The following is a 24,014-nucleotide window of genomic DNA, read 5'->3' as shown; positions in this document are numbered from 1 at the left end:
AAAATTTACTCACGTCTTCTGGTGGGCTCGAACCACCAGCCTTTGCAATTAACAGCCAGAACGCGCTGGCCCATTGCGCCACAGAGACAGACACGGAAATGTTTGCAATTGGAATTATTCCACATGAACCCATGTGATTATGCGCCAGAGTGTTCACAGCAGAGGCACCGCTTTCGAAGCAAATGAGAAGCTGCGTGGGTCCAAACCACCGTCAGGGTAGTCGTGGCCGAGTGGTTAAGGCGATGGACTAGAAATCCATTGGGGTTTCCCCGCGCAGGTTCGAATCCTGCCGACTACGGCACCAAGGACGTCGTCCCAAATGATCGCTTTTTACTTAATTTGAACTGCTGCCTTTCGGTTCCTCTGCCGAGATTCAAAGCGACAATCAAACAAAGTTTCAAGCAGAAAGTATAACAAGCACTTCACCCCATTATGACATTACGAGAGGCCTAAGCCAAAGGAGAATACTACGTTATTTAACGCTCTTGAAACCGTCAAAGCAATTTTAACCGTCGAAAATATTTTATTTTGCAACCCATTGAAGAAAATGCACGTCTTCCGCGCAGCCATCTTCCAGTTGATGCTGCTTCCTACTGCGATGCTTATTTAATGAACTAAGCCAGACGAGCCACAGTTCTCAACACCGCCGGCCTAAATCGGGACATTAGATCATAAGAAATAGGAGCAGGATTTGGCCATGCGGCCCTCGATCATGCTCCGCCATTCAATAAGATCATGGCTGATCCTCTACCTCAACTGAAAATTACCGACCTAGCCCCATATACCTTGATTTCCGTAATGTACATATCCATCTCAGTTAGGAATGTACTCAACGACTGAACCACCACATCCCTCTGTGTTAGAAAACTCCAAAGATACACAACCCTTACAATGAAGCAATTTCTCCTCATCTCAATCTTAAATGGCCGGCCCCTTATTCTGAAAGTTTGACCCCTCGTTCGGGCTCCACACCCAGGGTAAACAACCTCTCAGAATCCGCCCAGTCAAGCCATGAAAGAATTTATATGTTCTTCCTTCGTAGCGTCTGCTGAATTCATTTCACCACAGAAAACTATGTTTAGCTGGATGGACAACCAGCAGGAAAAACAATGCAGCCAAAGATTTATTCTCCAACCACATTCCGTGAGGCACGCGGCCATACAAAGGGACAAAAGCAGCACACAAGAGAAAAGGCGATTTGAATCCCGTTCGTAGTGTCGAATTTCCTCAATTTGACCGAACGCCATATGAAGCAACAATTTGAATCAGATATTGCATTTAATTTCAGTCGCAAATTGTAAGGCGATCACACACTGCAAATCGTACGCAAAAAGAAAATGACAAGGCCCGTGCGAGGCACTAAACCGCATTCAAATACAACTACCAAATCAGTTAGCGTCAAAGATTTTGTCATTAGAAATTCATACCTCTAGCATTTGGCTGAAAACAAGAAATTGCAGGGGCTGCTCGCTTCTCGGCCGCGGCGCTACCGATAGCAACAAGTCATCCTTTCACAGCTGAGTCCTCCAACGTACTGGAACTGCATGTGACAGAGCAGTTCAATCCTCAGGCCCTGATTGGACACATTCAATGGGGGGTGTTCTCGCGCCGCTCTATGTGATTGGTTGGTTGTTGTCATGTGATCAGGGTGCAGAGCGATGCAAGGAAGCTGCAGTTCTCTGGCAATTGTAATAGTTGCAAGCTTTCCATTCTAATCCATGTATGTGTAAACCTGAGGAAAGTGTAGAAAAGGGTTTTCAGAATGGATTATCCACTGTGGCCGATTTTCCTGCTGGATTTTAATGCAAGAACGCTGCACTTGGAGTATTGGTATAAGGGATGTAGAATATCCATGCTGCCTGGCAGAAGACTGATCGATGAAGCGATTTTTCCCATTGGAAACAGGAAGGCAGCAGCAGTATGCTCACCACTGTTCATTTCACGGAATCAAAGACTCCATTTTTAAACAATAGATGAGTTTGCAAAAATTAAAAGTTACTCACGTCTCTGGGTGGGCTCGAACCACCCACCTTTCAGTTAACAGCCGAACGCACTGGCCCATTGCGCCACACACGAAAATTTTTGCAATTGGAATTATTCCACATGAACCCATGTGATTATGTGCCAGAGTGTTCACAGCAGAGGCACCGATTTCGATGCAAATGAGAAGCTGCGTGGGTCCAAACCACTGTCAGGGTAGTCGTGGCCGAGTGGTTAAGGCGATGGACTAGAAATCCATTGGGTGTTTCCACGCGCAGGTTCGTATCCTGCCGACTACGTCACCGAGGATGTCGTCCCAAATGATCGGTTTTTACTTAATTTGAACTGCTGCCTTTCGGTTCCTCTGCCGAGATTCAAAGCTACAATCAAACAAATTTTCAAGCAGAAAGTATAACAAGCACTTCACCCCATTATGACATTACGAGTAGGCCTAAGCCAAAGGAGAATACTACGTTATTTAACGCTCTTGAAACCGTCAAAGCAATTTTAACCGTCGAAAATATTTTATTTTGCAACCCATTGAAGAAAATGCACGTCTTCCGCGCAGCCATCTTCCAGTTGATGCTGCTACCTACTGCGATGCTTATTTAATGAACTAAGGCAGGCGAGCCACAGTTCTCAACACCGCCGGCCTAAATCGGTACATTAGATCATAAGAAATAGGAGCAGGATTTGGCCATGCGGCCCTCGATCATGCTCCGCCATTCAATAAGATCATGGCTGATCCTCTACCTCAACTGAAAATTACCGACCTAGCCCCATATACCTTGATTTCCGTAATGTACATATCCATCTCAGTTAGGAATGTACTCAACGACTGAACCACCACAGCCCTCTGCTTTAGAAAACTCCAAAGATACGCAACCCTTACAATGAAGCAATTTCTGCTCATCTCAATCTTAAATGGCCGGCCCCTTATTCTGAAACTTTGACCCCTAGTTCGGGCTCCACAGCCAGGGTAAACAACCTCTCAGAATCCGCCCAGTCAAGCCATGAAAGAATTTATATGTTCTTCCTTCGTAGCGTCTGCTGAATTCATTTCACCACAGAAAACTATGTTTAGCTGGATGGACAACCAGCAGGAAAAACAATGCAGCCAAAGATTTATTCTCCAACCACATTCCGTGAGGCACGCGGCCATACAAAGGGACAAAAGCAGCACACAAGAGAAAAGGCGATTTGAATCCCGTTTGTAGTGTCGAATTTCCTCAATTTGACCGAACGCCATATGAAGCAACAATTTGAATCAGATATTGCATTTAATTTCAGTCGCAAAATGTTAAGCGATCACACACTGCAAACCGTACGCAAAAAGAAAATCACAAGGCCCGTGCGAGGCACTAAACCGCATTCAAATACAACAACCAAATCAGTTAGCGTCAAAGATTTTGTCATTAGAAATTCATACCTCTAACATTTGGCTGAAAACAAGAGATTGCAGGGGCTGCTCGCTTATCTGCCGCGGCGCTCGCGACAGCAACAAGTCATCCGCTCACAGCTGAGTCCTCCAACGTACTGGAACTGCATGTGACAGAGCAGTTCAATCCTCAGGCCCTGATTGGACACATTCAATGGGGGTGTTCTCGCGCCGCTCAATGTGATTGGTTGTTTGTTGTCATGTGATCAGGGTGCAGAGCGATGCAAGGAAGCTGCAGTTCTCTGGCAATTTTAATAGTTGCAAGCTTTCCATTCTAATCCATGTATGTGTAAATCTGAGGAAAGTGTAGAAAGGGTTTTCAGAATGGATTATCCACTGTGGCCGATTTTCCTGCTGGATTTTAATGCAAGAACGCTGCACTTGGAGTATTGGTATAAGGGATGTAGAATATCCATGCTGCCTGGCAGAAGACTGATCGATGAAGCGATTGTTCCCATTGGAAACAGGAAGGCAGCAGCAGTATGCTCACCACTGTTCATTTCACGGAATCAAAGACTCCATTTTTAAACAATAGATGAGTTTGCAAAAATTAAAAGTTACTCACGTCTTCGGGTGGGCTCGAACCACCAACCTTTCAATTAACAGCCAGAACGCGCTGGCCCATTGCGCCACAGATACAGACACGAAAATGTTTGCAATTGGAATTATTCCACATGAACCCATGTGATTATGCGCCAGAGTGTTCACAGCAGAGGCACCGATTTCGAAGCAAATGAGAAGCTGCGTGGGTCCAAACCACCGTCCGGGTAGTCGTGGCCGAGTGGTTAAGGCGATGGACTAGAAATCCATTGGGGTTTCCCCGCGCAGGTTCGAATCCTGCCGACTACGGCACCGAGGACGTCGTCCCAAATGATCGCTTTTTACATAATCTGAACTGCTGCCTTTCGGTTCCTCTGCCGAGATTCAAAGCTACAATCAAACAAAGTTTCAAGCAGAAAGTATAACAAGCACTTCACCCCATTATGACATTACGAGAGGCCTAAGCCAAAGGAGAATACTACGTTATTTAACGCTCTTGAAACCGTCAAAGCAATTTTAACCGTCGAAAATATTTTATTTTGCAACCCATTGAAGAAAATGCACGTCTTCCGCGCAGCCATCTTCCAGTTGATGCTGCTTCCTACTGCGATGCTTATTTAATGAACTAAGCCAGACGAGCCACAGTTCTCAACACCGCCGGCCTAAATCGGTACATTAGATCATAAGAAATAGGAGCAGGATTTGGCCATGCGGCCCTCGATCATGCTCCGCCATTCAATAAGATCATGGCTGATCCTCTACCTCAACTGAAAATTACCGACCTAGCCCCATATACCTTGATTTCCGTAATGTACATATCCATCTCAGTTAGGAATGTACTCAACGACTGAACCATCACAGCCCTCTGCGTTAGAAAACTCCAAAGATACACAACCCTTACAATGAAGCAATTTCTCCTCATCTCAATCTTAAATGGCCGGCCCCTTATTCTGAAAGTTTGACCCCTAGTTCGGGCTCCACAGCCAGGGTAAACAACCTCTCAGAATCCGCCCAGTCATACCATGAAAGAATTTATATGTTCTTCCTTCGTAGCGTCTGCTGAATTCATTTCACCACAGAAAACTATGATTAGCTGGATGGACAACCAGCAGGAAAAACAATGCAGCCAAAGATTTATTCTCCAACCACATTCCCTGAGGCACACGGCCATACAAAGGGACAAAAGCAGCACACAAGAGAAAAGGCGATATGAATCCCGTTGGTAGTGTCGAATTTCCTCAATTTGACCGAACGCCATATGAAGCAACAATTTGAATCAGATATTGCATTTAATTTCAGTCGCAAAATGTTAAGCGATCACACACTGCAAACCGTACGCAAAAAGAAAATCACAAGGCCCGTGCGAGGCTCTAAACCGCATTCAAATACAGCAACCAAATCAGTTAGCGTCAAATATTTTGTCATTAGAAATTCAAACCTCTAGAATTTGGCTGAAAACAAGAGATTGCAGGGGCTGCTCGCTTCTCGGCCGCGGCGCTAGCGACAGCAACAAGTCATCCGCTCACAGCTGAGTCCTCCAACGTACTGGAACTGCATGTGACAGAGCAGTTCAATCCTCAGTCCCTGATTGGACACATTCAATGGGGGTGTTCTCGCGCCGCTCTATGTGATTGGTTGGTTGTTGTCATGTGATCAGGGTGCAGAGCGGTGCAAGGAAGCTGCAGTTCTCTGGCAATTGTAATAGTTGCAAGCTTTCCATTCTAATCCATGTATGTGTAAACCTGAGGAAAGTGTAGAAAAGGGTTTTCAGAATGGATTATCCACTGTGGCCGATTTTCCTGCTGGATTTTAATGCAAGAACGCTGCACTTGGAGTATTGGTATAAGGGATGTAGAATATCCATGCTGCCTGGCAGAAGACTGATCGATGAAGCGATTGTTCCCATTGGAAACAGGAAGGCAGCAGCAGTATGCTCACCACTGTTCATTTCACGGAATCAAAGACTCCATTTTTAAACAATAGATGAGTTTGCAAAAATTACTCACGTCTCTGGGTGGGCTCGAACCACCAACCTTTCAGTTAACAGCCGAACGCGCTGGCCCATTGGGCCACAGAGACAGACACGAAAATGTTTGCAATTGGAATTATTCCACATGAACCCATGTGATTATGTGCCAGAGTGTTCATAGCAGAGGCACCGATTTCGAAGCAAATGAGAAGCTGCGTGGGTCCAAACCACCGTCCGGGCAGTCGTGGCCGAGTGGTTAAGACGATGGACTAGAAATCCTTTGAGGTTTCCCCGCGCAGGTCCGAATCTTGCCGACTACGGCACCGAGGACGTCGTCCCAAATGATCAGTTTTTACTTAATTTGAACTGCTGCCTTTCGGTTCCTCTGCCGAGATTCAAAGCTACAATCAAACAAAGTTTCAAGCAGAAAGTATAACAAGCACTTCACCCCATTATGACATTACGAGAGGCCAAAGCCAAAGGAGAATACTAAGTTATTTAACGCTCTTGAAACCGTCAAAGCAATTTTAACCGTCGAAAATATTTTATTTTGCAACCCATTGAAGAAAATGCACGTCTTCCCCGCAGCCATCTTCCAGTTGATGCTGCTTCCTACTGCGATGCTTATTTAATGAACTAAGGCAGACGAGCCACAGTTCTCAACACCGCCGGCCTAAATCGGTACATTAGATCATAAGAAATAGGAGCAGGATTTGGCCATGCGGCCCTCGATCATGCTCCGCCATTCAATAAGATCATGGCTGATCCTCTACCTCAACTGAAAATTACCGACCTAGCCCCATATACCTTGATTTCCGTAATGTACATATCCATCTCAGTTAGGAATGTACTCAACGACTGAACCACCACAGCCCTCTGCGTTAGAAAACTCCAAAAATACACAACCCTTACAATGAAGCAATTTCTCCTCATCTCAATCTTAAATGGCCGGCCCCTTATTCTGAAACTTTGACCTGTAGTTCGTGCTCCACAGCCAGGGTAAACAACCTCTCAGAATCCGCCCAGTCAAGCCATGAAAGAATTTATATGTTCTTCCTTCGTAGCGTCTGCTGAATCCATTTCACCACAGAAAACTATGTTTAGCTGGATGGACAACCAGCAGGAAAAACAATGCAGCCAAAGATTTATTCTCCAACCACATTCCCTGAGGCACGCGGCCATACAAAGGGACAAAAGCAGCACACAAGAGAAAAGGCGATTTGAATCCCGTTCGCAGTGTCGAATTTCCTCAATTTGACCGAACGCCATATGAAGCAACAATTTGAATCAGATATTGCATTTAACTTCAGTCGCAAAATGTTAAGCGATCACACACTGCAAACCGTACGCAAAAAGAAAATCACAAGGCCCGTGCGAGGCACTAAACCGCATTCAAATACAGCAACCAAATCAGTTAGCATCAAAGATTTTGTCATTAGAAATTCATACTTCTCGCGTTCTGGCATTAAAATCCAGCAGGAAAATCGGCCACAGTGGATAATCCATTCTGAAAACCCTTTTCTGCACTTTCCTCAGGTTTGCACATACATGGATTAGAATGGAAAGCTTGCAACTATTACAATTGCCAGAGAACTGCAGCTTCCTTGCTGAAAACAAGAGATTGCAGGGGCTGCTCGCTTCTCGGCCGCGGCGCTAGCGACAGCAACAAGTCATCCGCTCACAGCTGAGTCCTCCAACGTACTGGAACTGCATGTGACAGAGCAGTTCAATCCTCAGGCCCTGATTGGACACATTCAATGGGGGTGTTCTGGCGCCGCTCTATGTGATTGGTTGGTTGTTGTCATGTGATCAGGGTGCAGAGCGATGCAAGGAAGCTGCAGTTCTCTGGCAATTGTAATAGTTGCAAGCTTTCCATTCTAATCCATGTATGTGTAAACCTGAGGAAAGTGTAGAAAAGGGTTTTCAGAATGGATTATCCACTGTGGCCGATTTTCCTGCTGGATTTTAATGCAAGAACGCTGCACTTGGAGTATTGGTATAAGGGATGTAGAATATCCATGCTGCCTGGCAGAAGACTGATCGATGAAGCGATTGTTCCCATTGGAAACAGGAAGGCAGCAGCAGTATGCTCACCACTGTTCATTTCACGGAATCAAAGACTCCATTTTTAAACAATAGATGAGTATGCAAAAATTAGAAGTTACTCACGTCTCTGGGTGGGCTCGAACCACCAACCTTTCAATTAACAGCCGAACGCGCTGGCCCATTGCGCCACACACGAAAATGTTTGCAATTGGAATTATTCCACATGAACCCATGTGATTATGTGCCAGAGTGTTCACAGCAGAGGCACCGATTTCGAAGCAAATGAGAAGCTGCGTGGGTCCAAACCACCGTCAGGGTAGTCGTGGCCGAGTGGTTAAGGCGATGGACTAGAAATCCATTGGGGTTTCCCCGCGCAGGTTCGAATCCTGCCGACTACGGCTCCGAAGACGTCGTCCCAAATGATTGGTTTTTACTTAATTTGAACTGCTGCCTTTCGGTTCCTCTTCCGAGATTCAAAGTGACAATCAAACAAAGTTTCAAGCAGAAAGTATAACAAGCACTTCACCCCATTATGACATTACGAGAGGCTGAAGCCAAAGGAGAATACTACGTTATTTAACGCTCTTGAAACCGTCAAAGCAATTTTAACCGTCGAAAATATTTTATTTTGCAACCCATTGAAGAAAATGCACGTCTTCCGCGCAGCCATCTTCCAGTTGATGCTGCTTCCTACTGCGATGCTTATTTAAAGAACTAAGCCAGACGAGCCACAGTTCTCAACACCGCCGGCCTAAATCGGTACATTAGATCATAAGAAATAGGAGCAGGATTTGGCCATGCGGCCCTCGATCATGCTCCGCCATTCAATAAGATCATGGCTGATCCTCTACCTCAACTGAAAATTACCGACCTAGCCCCATATACCTTGATTTCCGTAATGTACATATCCATCTCAGTTAAGAATGTACTCAACGACTGAACCATCACAGCCCTCTGCGTTAGAAAACTCCAAAGATACACAACCCTTACAATGAAGCAATTTCTCCTCATCTCAATCTTAAATGGCCGGCCCCTTATTCTGAAACTTTGACCCCTAGTTCAGGCTCCACAGCCAGGGTAAACAACCTCTCAGAATCCGCCCAGTCATGCCATGAAAGAATTTATATGTTCTTCCTTCGTAGCATCTGCTGAATTCATTTCACCACAGAAAACTATGATTAGCTGGATGGACAACCAGCAGGAAAAACAATGCAGCCAAAGATTTATTCTCCAACCACATTCCCTGAGGCACGCGCCCATACAAAGGGACAAAAGCAGCACACAAGAGAAAAGGCGACTTGAATCCCGTTCGTAGTGTCGAATTTCCTCAATTTGACCGAACGCCATATGAAGCAACAATTTGAATCAGATATTGCATTTAATTTCAGTCGCAAAATGTTAAGCGATCACACACTGCAAACCGTACGCAAAAAGAAAATCACAAGGCCCGTGCGAGGCACTAAACCGCATTCAAATACAGCAACCAAATCAGTTAGCGTCAAAGATTTTGTCATTAGAAATTCAAACCTCTAGAATTTGGCTGAAAACAAGAGATTGCAGGGGCTGCTCGCTTCTCGGCCGCGGCGCTAGCGACAGCAACAAGTCATCCGCTCACAGCTGAGTCCTCCAACGTACTGGAACTGCATGTGACAGAGCAGTTCAATCCTCAGGCCCTGTTTGGACACATTCAATGGGGGTGTTCTCGCGCCGCTCTATGTGATTGGTTGGTTGTTGTCATGTGATCAGGGTGCAGAGCGATGCAAGGAAGCTGCAGTTCTCTGGCAATTGTAATAATTGCAAGCTTTCCATTCTAATCCATGTATGTGTAAACCTGAGGAAAGTGTAGAAAAGGGTTTTCAGAATGGATTATCCACTGTGGCCGATTTTCCTGCTGGATTTTAATGCAAGAACGCTGCACTTGGAGTATTGGTATAAGGGATGTAGAATATCCATGCTGCCTGGCAGAAGACTGATCGATGAAGCGATTGTTCCCATTGGAAACAGGAAGGCAGCAGCAGTATGCTCACCACTGTTCATTTCACGGAATCAAAGACTCCATTTTTAAACAATAGATGAGTTTGCAAAAATTACTCACGTCTCTGGGTGGGCTCGAACCACCAACTTTTCAGTTAACAGCCGAACGCGCTGGCCCATTGGGCCACAGAGACAGACACGAAAATGTTTGCAATTGGAATTATTCCACATGAACCCATGTGATTATGTGCCAGAGTGTTCACAGCAGAGGCACCGATTTCGAAGCAAATGAGAAGCTGCGTGGGTCCAAACCACCGTCTGGGTAGTCGTGGCCGAGTGGTTAAGACGATGGACTAGAAATCCTTTGGGGTTTCCCCGCGCAGGTTCGAATCTTGCCGACTACGGCACCGAGAACGTCGTCCCAAATGATCAGTTTTTACTTAATTTGAACTGCTGCCTTTCGGTTCCTCTGCCGAGATTCAAAGCGACAATCAAACAAAGTTTCAAGCAGAAAGTATAACAAGCACTTCACCCCATTATGACATTACGAGAGGCCAAAGCCAAAGGAGAATACTACGTTATTTAACGCTCTTGAAACCGTCAAAGCAATTTTAACCGTCGAAAATATTTTATTTTGCAACCCATTGAAGAAAATGCACGTCTTCCGCGCAGCCATCTTCCAGTTGATGCTGCTTCCTACTGCGATGCTTATTTAATGAACTAAGGCAGACGAGCCACAGTTCTCAACACCGCCGGCCTAAATCGGTACATTAGATCATAAGAAATAGGAGCAGGATTTGGCCATGCGGCCCTCGATCATGCTCCGCCATTCAATAAGATCATGGCTGATCCTCTACCTCAACTGAAAATTACCGACCTATCCCCATATACCTTGATTTCCGTAATGTACATATCCATCTCAGTTAGGAATGTACTCAACGACTGAACCACCACAGCCCTCTGCGTTAGAAAACTCCAAAGATACACAACCCTTACAATGAAGCAATTTCTCCTCATCTCAATCTTAAATGGCCGGCCCCTTATTCTGAAACTTTGACCTCTAGTTCGGGCTCCACAGCCAGGGTAAACAACCTCTCAGAATCCTCCCAGTCAAGCCATGAAAGAATTTATATGTTCTTCCTTCGTAGCGTCTGCTGAATTCATTTCACCACAGAAAACTATGTTTAGCTGGATGGACAACCAGCAGGAAAAACAATGCAGCCAAAGATTTAATCTCCAACCACATTCCCTGAGGCACGCGGCCATACAAAGGGACAAAAGCAGCACACAAGAGAAAAGGCGATTTGAATCCCGTTCGCAGTGTCGAATTTCCTCAATTTGACCGAAAGCCACATGAAGCAACAATTTGAATCAGATATTGCATTTAACTTCAGTCGCAAAATGTTAAGCGATCACACACTGCAAACCGTACGCAAAAAGAAAATCACAAGGCCCGTGCGAGGCACTAAACCGCATTCAAATACAGCAACCAAATCAGTTAGCGTCAAAGATTTTGTCATTAGAAATTCATACCTCTCGCGTTCTGGCATTAAAATCCAGCAGGAAAATCGGCCACAGTGGATAATCCATTCTGAAAACCCTTTTCTGCACTTTCCTCAGGTTTGCACATACATGGATTAGAATGGAAAGCTTGCAACTATTACAATTGCCAGAGAACTGCAGTTTCCTTGCTGAAAACAAGAGATTGCAGGGGCTGCTCGCTTCTCGGCCGCGGCGCTAGCGACAGCAACAAGTCATCCGCTCACAGCTGAGTCCTCCAACGTACTGGAACTGCATGTGACAGAGCAGTTCAATCCTCAGGCCCTGATTGGACACATTCAATGGGGGTGTTCTGGCGCCGCTCTATGTGATTGGTTGGTTGTTGTCATGTGATCAGGGTGCAGAGCGATGCAAGGAAGCTGCAGTTCTCTGGCAATTGTAATAGTTGCAAGCTTTCCATTCTAATCCATGTATGTGTAAACCTGAGGAAAGTGTAGAAAAGGGTTTTCAGAATGGATTATCCACTGTGGCCGATTTTCCTGCTGGATTTTAATGCAAGAACGCTGCACTTGGAGTATTGATATAAGGGATGTAGAATATCCATGCTGCCTGGCAGAAGACTGATCGATGAAGCGATTGTTCCCATTGGAAACAGGAAGGCAGCAGCAGTATGCTCACCACTGTTCATTTCACGGAATCAAAGATTCCATTTTTAAACAATAGATGAGTTTGCAAAAATTAGAAGTTACTCATGTCTCTGGGTGGGCTCGAACCACCAACCTTTCAATTAACAGCCGAACGCGCTGGCCCATTGCGCCACACACGAAAATGTTTGCAATTGGAATTATTCCACATGAACCCATGTGATTATGTGCCACAGTGTTCACAGCAGAGGCACCGATTTCGAAGCAAATGAGAAGCTGCGTGGGTCCAAACCACCGTCAGGGTAGTCGTGGCCGAGTGGTTAAGGCGATGGACTAGAAATCCATTGGGGTTTCCCCGCGCAGGTTCGAATCCTGCCGACTACGGCACCGAGGACGTCGTCCCAAATGATCGCTTTTTACTTAATTTGAACTGCTGCCTTTCGGTTCCTCTTCCGAGATTCAAAGCGGCAATCAAACAAAGTTTCAAGCAGAAAGTATAACAAGCACTTCACCCCATTATGACATTACGAGAGGCTGAAGCCAAAGGAGAATACTACGTTATTTAACGCTCTTGAAACCGTCAAAACAATTTTAACCGTCGAAAATATTTTATTTTGCAACCCATTGAAGAAAATGCACGTCTTCCGCGCAGCCATCTTCCAGTTGATGCTGCTTCCTACTGCGATGCTTATTTAAAGAACTAAGCCAGACGAGCAACAGTTCTCAACACCGCCGGCCTAAATCGGTACATTAGATCATAAGAAATAGGAGCAGGATTTGGCCATGCGGCCCTCGATCATGCTCCGCCATTCAATAAGATCATGGCTGATCCTCTACCTCAAATGAAAATTACCGACCTAGCCCCATATACCTTGATTTCCGTAATGCACATATCCATCTCAGTTAGGAATGTACTCAACGACTGAACCATCACAGCTCTCTGCGTTAGAAAACTCCAAAGATACACAACCCTTACAATGAAGCAATTTCTCCTCATCTCAATCTTAAATGGCCGACCCCTTATTCTGAAACTTTGACCCCTAGTTCGGGCTCCACAGCCAGGGTAAACAACCTCTCAGAATCCGCCCAGTCATGCCATGAAAGAATTTATATGTTCTTCCTTCGTAGCGTCTGCTGAATTCATTTCACCACAGAAAACTATGATTAGCTGGATGGACAACCAGCAGGAAAAACAATGCAGCCAAAGATTTATTCTCCAACCACATTCCCTGAGGCACGCGGCCATACAAAGGGACAAAAGCAGCACACAAGAGAAAAGGCGACTTGAATCCCGTTCGTAGTGTCGAATTTCCTCAATTTGACCGAACGCCATATGAAGCAACAATTTGAATCAGATATTGCATTTAATTTCAGTCGCAAAATGTTAAGCGATCACACACTGCAAACCGTACGCAAAAAGAAAATCACAAGGCCCGTGCGAGGCACTAAACCGCATTCAAATACAGCTACCAAATCAGTTAGCGTCAAAGATTTTGTCATTAGAAATTCAAACCTCTAGAATTTGGCTTAAAACAAGAGATTGCAGGGGCTGCTCGCTTCTCGGCCGCGGCGCTAGCGACAGCAACAAGTCATCCGCTCACAGCTGAGTCCTCCAACGTACTGGAACTGCATGTGACAGAGCAGTTCAATCCTCAGGCCCTGATTGGACACATTCAATGGGGGTGTTCTCGCGCCGCTCTATGTGATTGGTTGGTTGTTGTCATGTGATCAGGGTGCAGAGCGATGCAAGGAAGCTGCAGTTCTCTGGCAATTTTAATAGTTGCAAGCTTTCCATTCTAATCCATGTATGTGTAAATCTGAGGAAAGTGTAGAAAGGGTTTTCAGAATGGATTATCCAATGTGGCCGATTTTCCTGCTGGATTTTAATGCAAGAACGCTGCACTTGGAGTATTGGTATAAGGGATGTAGAATATCCATGCTGCCTGGCAGAAGACTGATCGATGAAGCGATTGTTCCCATTGGAAACAGGAAGGCAGCAGCAGTATGCTCACCACTGTTCATTTCACGGAATCAAAGACTCCATTTTTAAACAATAGATGAGTTTGCAAAAATTACTCACATCTCTGGGTGGGCTCGAACCACCAACCTTTCAGTTAACAGCCGAACGCGCTGGCCCATTGGGCCACAGAGACAGACACGAAAATGTTTGCAATTGGAATTATTCCACATGAACCCATGTGATTATGTGCCAGAGTGTTCATAGCAGAGGCACCGATTTCGAAGCAAATGAGAAGCTGCGTGGGTCCAAACCACCATCCGGGCAGTCGTGGCCGAGTGGTTAAGACGATGGACTAGAAATCCTTTGGGGTTTCCCCGCGCAGGTCCGAATTTTGCCGACTACGGCACCGAGGACGTCGTCCCAAATGATCAGTTTTTACTTAATTTGAACTGCTGCCTTTCGGTTCCTCTGCCGAGATTCAAAGCTACAATCAAACAAAGTTTCAAGCAGAAAGTATAACAAGCACTTCACCCCATTATGACATTACGAGAGGCCAAAGCCAAAGGAGAATACTAAGTTATTTAACGCTCTTGAAACCGTCAAAGCAATTTTAACCGTCGAAAATATTTTATTTTGCAACCCATTGAAGAAAATGCACGTCTTCCGTGCAGACATCTTCCAGTTGATGCTGCTTCCTACTGCGATGCTTATTTAATGAACTAAGGCAGACGAGCCACAGTTCTCAACACCGCCGGCCTAAATCGGTACATTAGATCATAAGAAATAGGAGCAGGATTTGGGCATGCGGCCCTCGATCATGCTCCGCCATTCAATAAGATCATGGCTGATCCTCTACCTCAACTGAAAATTACCGACCTAGCCCCATATACCTTGATTTCCGTAATGTACATATCCATCTCAGTTAGGAATGTACTCAACGACTGAACCACCACAGCCCTCTGCGTTAGAAAACTCCAAAGATACACAACCCTTACAATGAAGCAATTTCTCCTCATCTCAATCTTAAATGGCCGGCCCCTTATTCTGAAACTTTGACCTCTAGTTCGGGCTCCACAGCCAGGGTAAACAACCTCTCAGAATCCGCCCAGTCAAGCCATGAAAGAATTTATATGTTCTTCCTTCGTAGCGTCTGCTGAATTCATTTCACCACAGAAAACTATGTTTAGCTGGATGGACAACCAGCAGGAAAAACAATGCAGCCAAAGATTTATTCTCCAACCACATTCCCTGAGGCACGCGGCCATACAAAGGGACAAAAGCAGCACACAAGAGAAAAGGCGATTTGAATCCCGTTCGCAGTGTCGAATTTCCTCAATTTGACCGAACGCCACATGAAGCAACAATTTGAATCAGATATTGCATTTAACTTCAGTCGCAAAATGTTAAGCGATCACACACTGCAAACCGTACGCAAAAAGAAAATCACAAGGCCCGTGCGAGGCACTAAACCGCATTCAAATACAGCAACCAAATCAGTTAGCGTCAAAGATTTTGTCATTAGAAATTCATACCTCTCGCGTTCTGGCATTAAAATCCAGCAGGAAAATCGGCCACAGTGGATAATCCATTCTGAAAACCCTTTTCTGCACTTTCCTCAGGTTTGCACATACATGGATTAGAATGGAAAGCTTGCAACTATTACAATTGCCAGAGAACTGCAGCTTCCTTGCTGAAAACAAGAGATTGCAGGGGCTGCTCGCTTCTCGGCCGCGGCGCTAGCGACAGCAACAAGTCATCCGCTCACAGCTGAGTCCTCCAACATACTGGAACTGCATGTGACAGAGCAGTTCAATCCTCAGGCCCTGATTGGACACATTCAATGGGGGTGTTCTGGCGCCGCTCTATGTGATTGGTTGGTTGTTGTCATGTGATCAGGGTGCAGAGCGATGCAAGGAAGCTGCAGTTCTCTGGCAATTGTAATAGTTGCAAGCTTTCCATTCTAATCCATGTATGTGTAAACCTGAGGAAAGTGTAGAAAAGGGTTTTCAGAATGGATTATCCACTGTGGCCGATTTTCCTGCTGGATTTTAATGCAAGAACGCTGCACTTGGAGTATTGGTATAAGGGATGTAGAATATCCATGCTGCCTGGCAGAAGACTGATCGATGAAGCGATTGTTCCCATTGGAAACAGGAAGGCAGCAGCAGTATGCTCACCACTGTTCATTTCACGGAATCAAAGACTCCATTTTTAAACAATAGATGAGTTTGCAAAAATTAGAAGTTACTCACGTCTCTGGGTGGGCTCGAACCACCAACCTTTCAATTAACAGCCGAACGCGCTGGCCCATTGCGCCACACACGAAAATGTTTGCAATTGGAATTATTCCACATGAACCCATGTGATTATGTGCCAGAGTGTTCACAGCAGAGGCACCGATTTCGAAGCAAATGAGAAGCTGCGTGGGTCCAAACCACCGTCCGGGTAGTCGTGGCCGAGTGGTTAAGACGATGGACTAGAAATCCTTTGGGGTTTCCCCGCGCAGGTTCGAATCTTGCCGACTACGGCACCGAGGACGTCGTCCCAAATGATCAGTTTTTATTTAATTTGAACTGCTGCCTTTCGGTTCCTCTGCCGAGATTCAAAGCGACAATCAAACAAAGTTTCAAGCAGAAAGTATAACAAGCACTTCACCCCATTATGACATTACGAGAGGCCAAAGCCAAAGGAGAATACTACGTTATTTAACGCTCTTGAAACCGTCAAAGCAATTTTAACCGTCGAAAATATTTTATTTTGCAACCCATTGAAGAAAATGCACGTCTTCCGCGCAGCCATCTTCCAGTTGATGCTGCTTCCTACTGCGATGCTTATTTAATGAACTAAGGCAGACGAGCCACAGTTCTCAACACCGCCGGCCTAAATCGGTACATTAGATCATAAGAAATAGGAGCAGGATTTGGCCATGCGGCCCTCGATCATGCTCCGCCATTCAATAAGATCATGGCTGATCCTCTACCTCAACTGAAAATTACCGACCTGGCCCCATATACCTTGATTTCCGTAATGTACATATCCATCTCAGTTAGGAATGTACTCAACGACTGAACCACCACAGCCCTCTGCGTTAGAAAACTCCAAAGATACACAACCCTTACAATGAAGCAATTTCTCCTCATCTCAATCTTAAATGGCCGGCCCCTTATTCTGAAACTTTGACCTCTAGTTCGGGCTCCACAGCCAGGGTAAACAACCTCTCAGAATCCGCCCAGTCAAGCCATGAAATAATTTATATGTTCTTCCTTCGTAGCATCTGCTGAATTCATTTCACCACAGAAAACTATGTTTAGCTGGATGGACAACCAGCAGGAAAAACAATGCAGCCAAAGATTTATTCTCCAACCACATTCCCTGAGGCACGCGGCCATACAAAGGGACAAAAGCAGCACACAAGAGAAAAGGCGATTTGAATCCCGTTCGCAGTGTCGAATTTCCTGAATTTGACCGAACGCCATATGAAGCAACAATTTGAATCAGATATTGCATTTAACTTCAGTCGCAAAATGTTAAGCGATCACACACTGCAAACCGTACGCAAAAAGAAAATCACAAGGCCCGTGCGAGGCACTAAACCGCATTCAAATACAGCAACCAAATCAGTTAGCGTCAAAGATTTTGTCATTAGAAATTCATACCTCTCGCGTTCTGGCATTAAAATCCAGCAGGAAAATCGGCCACAGTGGATAATCCATTCTGAAAACCCTTTTCTGCACTTTCCTCAGGTTTGCACATACATGGATTAGAATGGAAAGCTTGCAACTATTACAATTGCCAGAGAACTGCAGCTTCCTTGCTGAAAACAAGAGATTGCAGGGGCTGCTCGCTTCTCGGCCGCAGCGCTAGCGACAGCAACAAGTCATCCGCTCACAGCTGAGTCCTCCAACGTACTGGAACTGCATGTGACAGAGCAGTTCAATCCTCAGGCCCTGATTGGACACATTCAATGGGGGTGTTCTGGCGCCGCTCTATGTGATTGGTTGGTTGTTGTCATGTGATCAGGGTGCAGAGCGATGCAAGGAAGCTGCAGTTCTCTGGCAATTGTAATAGTTGCAAGCTTTCCATTCTAATCCATGTATGTGTAAACCTGAGGAAAGTGTAGAAAAGGGTTTTCAGAATGGATTATCCACTGTGGCCGATTTTCCTGCTGGATTTTAATGCAAGAACGCTGCACTTGGAGTATTGGTATAAGGGATGTAGAATATCCATGCTGCCTGGCAGAAGACTGATCGATGAAGCGATTGTTCCCATTGGAAACAGGAAGGCAGCAGCAGTATGCTCACCACTGTTCATTTCACGGAATCAAAGACTCCATTTTTAAACAATAGATGAGTTTGCAAAAATTAGAAGTTACTCACGTCTCTGGGTGGGCTCGAACCACCAACCTTTCAATTAACAGCCTAACGCGCTGGCCCATTGCGCCACACACGAAAATGTTTGCAATTGGAATTATTCCACATGAACCCATGTGATTATGTGCCAGAGTGTTCACAGCAGAGGCACCGATTTCGAAGCAAATGAGAAGCTGCGTGGGTCCAAACCACCGTCAGGGTAGTCGTGGCCGAGTGGTTAAGGCGATGGACTAGAAATCCATTGGGGTTTCCCCGCGCAGGTTCGAATCCTGCCGACTACGGCTCCGAAGACGTCGTCCCAAATGATCGGTTTTTACTTAATTTGAACTGCTGCCTTTCGGTTCCTCTTCCGAGATTCAAAGCGACAATCAAACAAAGTTTCAAGCAGAAAGTATAACAAGCACTTCACCCCATTATGACATTACGAGAGGCTGAAGCCAAAGGAGAATACTACGTTATTTAACGCTCTTGAAACCGTCAAAGCAATTTTAACCGTCGAAAATATTTTATTTTGCAACCCATTGAAGAAAATGCACGTCTTCCGCGCAGCCATCTTCCAGTTGATGCTGCTTCCTACTGCGATGCTTATTTAAAGAACTAAGACAGACGAGCCACAGTTCTCAACACCGCCGGCCTAAATCGGTACATTAGATCATAAGAAATAGGAGCAGGATTTGGCCATGCGGCCCTCGATCATGCTCCGCCATTCAATAAGATCATGGCTGATCCTCTACCTCAACTGAAAATTACCGACCTAGCCCCATATACCTTGATTTCCGTAATGTACATATCCATCTCAGTTAGGAATGTACTCAACGACTGAACCATCACAGCCCTCTGCGTTAGAAAACTCCAAAGATACACAACCCTTACAATGAAGCAATTTCTCCTCATCTCAATCTTAAATGGCCGGCCCCTTATTCTGAAACTTTGACCCCTAGTTCGGGCTCCACAGCCAGGGTAAACAACCTCTCAGAATCCGCCCAGTCATGCCATGAAAGAATTTATATGTTCTTCCTTCGTAGCGTCTGCTGAATTCATTTCACCACAGAAAACTATGATTAGCTGGATGGACAACCAGCAGGAAAAACAATGCAGCCAAAGATTTATTCTCCAACCACATTCCCTGAGGCACGCGGCCATACAAAGGGACAAAAGCAGCACACAAGAGAAAAGGCGACTTGAATCCCGTTCGTAGTGTCGAATTTCCTCAATTTGACCGAACGCCATATGAAGCAACAATTTGAATCAGATATTGCATTTAATTTCAGTCGCAAAATGTTAAGCGATCACACACTGCAAACCGTACGCAAAAAGAAAATCACAAGGCCCGTGCGAGGCACTAAACCGCATTCAAATACAGCAACCAAATCAGTTAGCGTCAAAGATTTTGTCATTAGAAATTCAAACCTCTAGAATTTGGCTGAAAACAAGAGATTGCAGGGGCTGCTCGCTTCTCGGCCGTGGCGCTAGCGACAGCAACAAGTCATCCGCTCACAGCTGAGTCCTCCAACGTAATGGAACTGCATGTGACAGAGCAGTTCAATCCTCAGGCCCTGTTTGGACACATTCAATGGGGGTGTTCTCGCGCCGCTCTATGTGATTGGTTGGTTGTTGTCATGTGATCAGGGTGCAGAGCGATGCAAGGAAGCTGCAGTTCTCTGGCAATTGTAATAATTGCAAGCTTTCCATTCTAATCCATGTATGTGTAAACCTGAGGAAAGTGTAGAAAAGGGTTTTCAGAATGGATTATCCACTGTGGCCGATTTTCCTGCTGGATTTTAATGCAAGAACGCTGCACTTGGAGTATTGGTATAAGGGATGTAGAATATCCATGCTGCCTGGCAGAAGACTGATCGATGAAGCGATTGTTCCCATTGGAAACAGGAAGGCAGCAGCAGTATGCTCACCACTGTTCATTTCACGGAATCAAAGACTCCATTTTTAAACAATAGATGAGTTTGCAAAAATTAGAAGTTACTCACGTCTCTGGGTGGGCTCGAACCACCAACCTTTCAATTAACAGCCGAACGCGCTGGCCCATTGCGCCACACACGAAAATGTTTGCAATTGGAATTATTCCACATGAACCCATGTGATTATGTGCCAGAGTGTTCACAGCAGAGGCACCGATTTCGAAGCAAATGAGAGTTTGCTTGGGTCCAAACCACCGTCCGGGTAGTCGTGGCCGAGTGGTTAAGACGATGGACTAGAAATCCTTTGGGGTTTCCCCGCGCAGGTTCGAATCTTGCCGACTACGGCACCGAGGACGTCGTCCCAAATGATCAGTTTTTATTTAATTTGAACTGCTGCCTTTCGGTTCCTCTGCCGAGATTCAAAGCGACAATCAAACAAAGTTTCAAGCAGAAAGTATAACAAGCACTTCACCCCATTATGACATTACGAGAGGCCAAAGCCAAAGGAGAATACTACGTTATTTAACGCTCTTGAAACCGTCAAAGCAATTTTAACCGTCGAAAATATTTTATTTTGCAACCCATTGAAGAAAATGCACGTCTTCCGCGCAGCCATCTTCCAGTTGATGCTGCTTCCTACTGCGATGCTTATTTAATGAACTAAGGCAGACGAGCCACAGTTCTCAACACCGCCGGCCTAAATCGGTATATTAGATCATAAGAAATAGGAGCAGGATTTGGCCATGCGGCCCTCGATCATGCTCCGCCATTCAATAAGATCATGGCTGATCCTCTACCTCAACTGAAAATTACCGACCTAGCCCCATATACCTTGATTTCCGTAATGTACATATCCATCTCAGTTAGGAATGTACTCAACGACTGAACCACCACAGCCCTCTGCGTTAGAAAACTCCAAAGATACACAACCCTTACAATGAAGCAATTTCTCCTCATCTCAATCTTAAATGGCCGGCCCCTTATTCTGAAACTTTGACCTCTAGTTCGGGCTCCACAGCCAGGGTAAACAACCTCTCAGAATCCGCCCAGTCAAGCCATGAAAGAATTTATATGTTCTTCCTTCGTAGCGTCTGCTGAATTCATTTCACCACAGAAAACTATGTTTAGCTGGATGGACAACCAGCAGGAAAAACAATGCAGCCAAAGATTTATTCTCCAACCACATTCCCTGAGGCACGCGGCCATACAAAGGGACAAAAGCAGCACACAAGAGAAAAGGCGATTTGAATCCCGTTCGCAGTGTCGAATTTCCTCAATTTGACCGAACGCCATATGAAGCAACAATTTGAATCAGATATTGCATTTAACTTCAGTCGCAAAATGTTAAGCGATCACACACTGCAAACCGTACGCAAAAAGAAAATCACAAGGCCCGTGCGAGGCACTAAACCGCATTCAAATACAGCAACCAAATCAGTTAGCGTCAAAGATTTTGTCATTAGAAATTCATACCTCTCGCGTTCTGGCATTAAAATCCAGCAGGAAAATCGGCCACAGTGGATAATCCATTCTGAAAACCCTTTTCTGCACTTTCCTCAGGTTTGCACATACATGGATTAGAATGGAAAGCTTGCAACTATTACAATTGCCAGAGAACTGCAGCTTCCTTGCTGAAAACAAGAGATTGCAGGGGCTGCTCGCTTCTCGGCCGCGGCGCTAGCGACAGCAACAAGTCATCCGCTCACAGCTGAGTCCTCCAACGTACTGGAACTCCATGTGACAGAGCAGTTCAATCCTCAGGCCCTGATTGGACACATTCAATGGGGGTGTTCTGGCGCCGCTCTATGTGATTGGTTGGTTGTTGTCATGTGATCAGGGTGCAGAGCGATGCAAGGAAGCTGCAGTTCTCTGGCAATTGTAATAGTTGCAAGCTTTCCATTCTAATCCATGTATGTGTAAACCTGAGGAAAGTGTAGAAAAGGGTTTTCAGAATGGATTATCCACTGTGGCCGATTTTCCTGCTGGATTTTAATGCAAGAACGCTGCACTTGGAGTATTGGTATAAGGGATGTAGAATATCCATGCTGCCTGGCAGAAGACTGATCGATGAAGCGATTGTTCCCATTGGAAACAGGAAGGCAGCAGCAGTATGCTCACCACTGTTCATTTCACGGAATCAAAGACTCCATTTTTAAACAATAGATGAGTTTGCAAAAATTAGAAGTTACTCACGTCTCTGGGTGGGCTCGAACCACCAACCTTTCAATTAACAGCCGAACGCGCTGGCCCATTGCGCCACACATGAAAATGTTTGCTATTGGAATTATTCCACATGAACCCATGTGATTATGTGCCAGAGTGTTCACAGCAGAGGCACAGATTTCGAAGCAAATGAGAAGCTGCGTGGGTCCAAACCACCGTCAGGGTAGTCGTGGCCGAGTGGTTAAGGCGATGGACTAGAAATCCATTGGGGTTTCCCCGCGCAGGTTCGAATCCTGCCGCCTACGGCTCCGAAGACGTCGTCCCAAATGATCGGTTTTTACTTAATTTGAACTGCTGCCTTTCGGTTCCTCTTCCGAGATTCAAAGCGACAATCAAACAAAGTTTCAAGCAGAAAGTATAACAAGCACTTCACCCCATTATGACATTACGAGAGGCTGAAGCCAAAGGAGAATACTACGTTATTTAACGCTCTTGAAACCGTCAAAGCAATTTTAACCGTCGAAAATATTTTATTTTGCAACCCATTGAAGAAAATGCACGTCTTCCGCGCAGCCATCTTCCAGTTGATGCTGCTTCCTACTGCGATGCTTATTTAAAGAACTAAGACAGACGAGCCACAGTTCTCAACACCGCCGGCCTAAATCGGTACATTAGATCATAAGAAATAGGAGCAGGATTTGGCCATGCGGCCCTCGATCATGCTCCGCCATTCAATAAGATCATGGCTGATCCTCTACCTCAACTGAAAATTACCGACCTAGCCCCATATACCTTGATTTCCGTAATGTACATATCCATCTCAGTTAGGAATGTACTCAACGACTGAACCATCACAGCCCTCTGCGTTAGAAAACTCCAAAGATACACAACCCTTACAATGAAGCAATTTCTCCTCATCTCAATCTTAAATGGCCGGCCCCTTATTCTGAAACTTTGACCCCTAGTTCGGGCTCCACAGCCAGGGTAAACAACCTCTCAGAATCCGCCCAGTCATGCCATGAAAGAATTTATATGTTCTTCCTTCGTAGCGTCTGCTGAATTCATTTCACCACAGAAAACTATGATTAGCTGGATGGACAACCAGCAGGAAAAACAATGCAGCCAAAGATTTATTCTCCAACCACATTCCCTGAGGCACGCGGCCATACAAAGGGACAAAAGCAGCACACAAGAGAAAAGGCGACTTGAATCCCGTTCGTAGTGTCGAATTTCCTCAATTTGACCGAACGCCATATGAAGCAACAATTTGAATCAGATATTGCATTTAATTTCAGTCGCAAAATGTTAAGCGATCACACACTGCAAACCGTACGCAAAAAGAAAATCACAAGGCCCGTGAGAGGCACTAAACCGCATTCAAATACAGCAACCAAATCAGTTAGCGTCAAAGATTTTGTCATTAGAAATTCAAACCTCTAGAATTTGGCTGAAAACAAGAGATTGCAGGGGCTGCTCGCTTCTCGGCCGTGGCGCTAGCGACAGCAACAAGTCAT

General features: G+C 45.3%; 6 non-coding genes across 6 annotated transcripts; all 6 read left to right on the top strand.

The window, feature by feature from the left end:
- The first annotated feature begins 216 nt into the window (after positions 1–216).
- Positions 217–298, top strand: trnas-aga (transfer RNA serine (anticodon AGA)). The gene has a single exon. It is a non-coding gene; the product is annotated as a tRNA-Ser (tRNA).
- A 3,887-nt stretch (positions 299–4,185) lies between these two features.
- On the top strand, positions 4,186–4,267 carry trnas-aga (transfer RNA serine (anticodon AGA)). The gene has a single exon. It is a non-coding gene; the product is annotated as a tRNA-Ser (tRNA).
- Positions 4,268–8,289: 4,022 nt separating this feature from the next.
- Positions 8,290–8,371, top strand: trnas-aga (transfer RNA serine (anticodon AGA)). The gene has a single exon. It is a non-coding gene; the product is annotated as a tRNA-Ser (tRNA).
- A 4,022-nt stretch (positions 8,372–12,393) lies between these two features.
- trnas-aga (transfer RNA serine (anticodon AGA)) lies at positions 12,394–12,475 on the top strand. Its single transcript has one exon. It is a non-coding gene; the product is annotated as a tRNA-Ser (tRNA).
- A 6,145-nt stretch (positions 12,476–18,620) lies between these two features.
- trnas-aga (transfer RNA serine (anticodon AGA)) lies at positions 18,621–18,702 on the top strand. The gene has a single exon. It is a non-coding gene; the product is annotated as a tRNA-Ser (tRNA).
- Positions 18,703–22,723: 4,021 nt separating this feature from the next.
- trnas-aga (transfer RNA serine (anticodon AGA)) lies at positions 22,724–22,805 on the top strand. Its single transcript has one exon. It is a non-coding gene; the product is annotated as a tRNA-Ser (tRNA).
- Positions 22,806–24,014: the final 1,209 nt, after the last annotated feature.

Source organism: Somniosus microcephalus, unplaced genomic scaffold (genome assembly GCF_052327205.1).
Source record: "Somniosus microcephalus isolate GS21.2 unplaced genomic scaffold, FLI_Smic_1.0 unresolved_chr9, whole genome shotgun sequence".
Lineage (NCBI taxonomy): Eukaryota > Metazoa > Chordata > Chondrichthyes > Squaliformes > Somniosidae > Somniosus > Somniosus microcephalus.
This window is presented reverse-complemented; position numbering and strand designations above follow the sequence as displayed.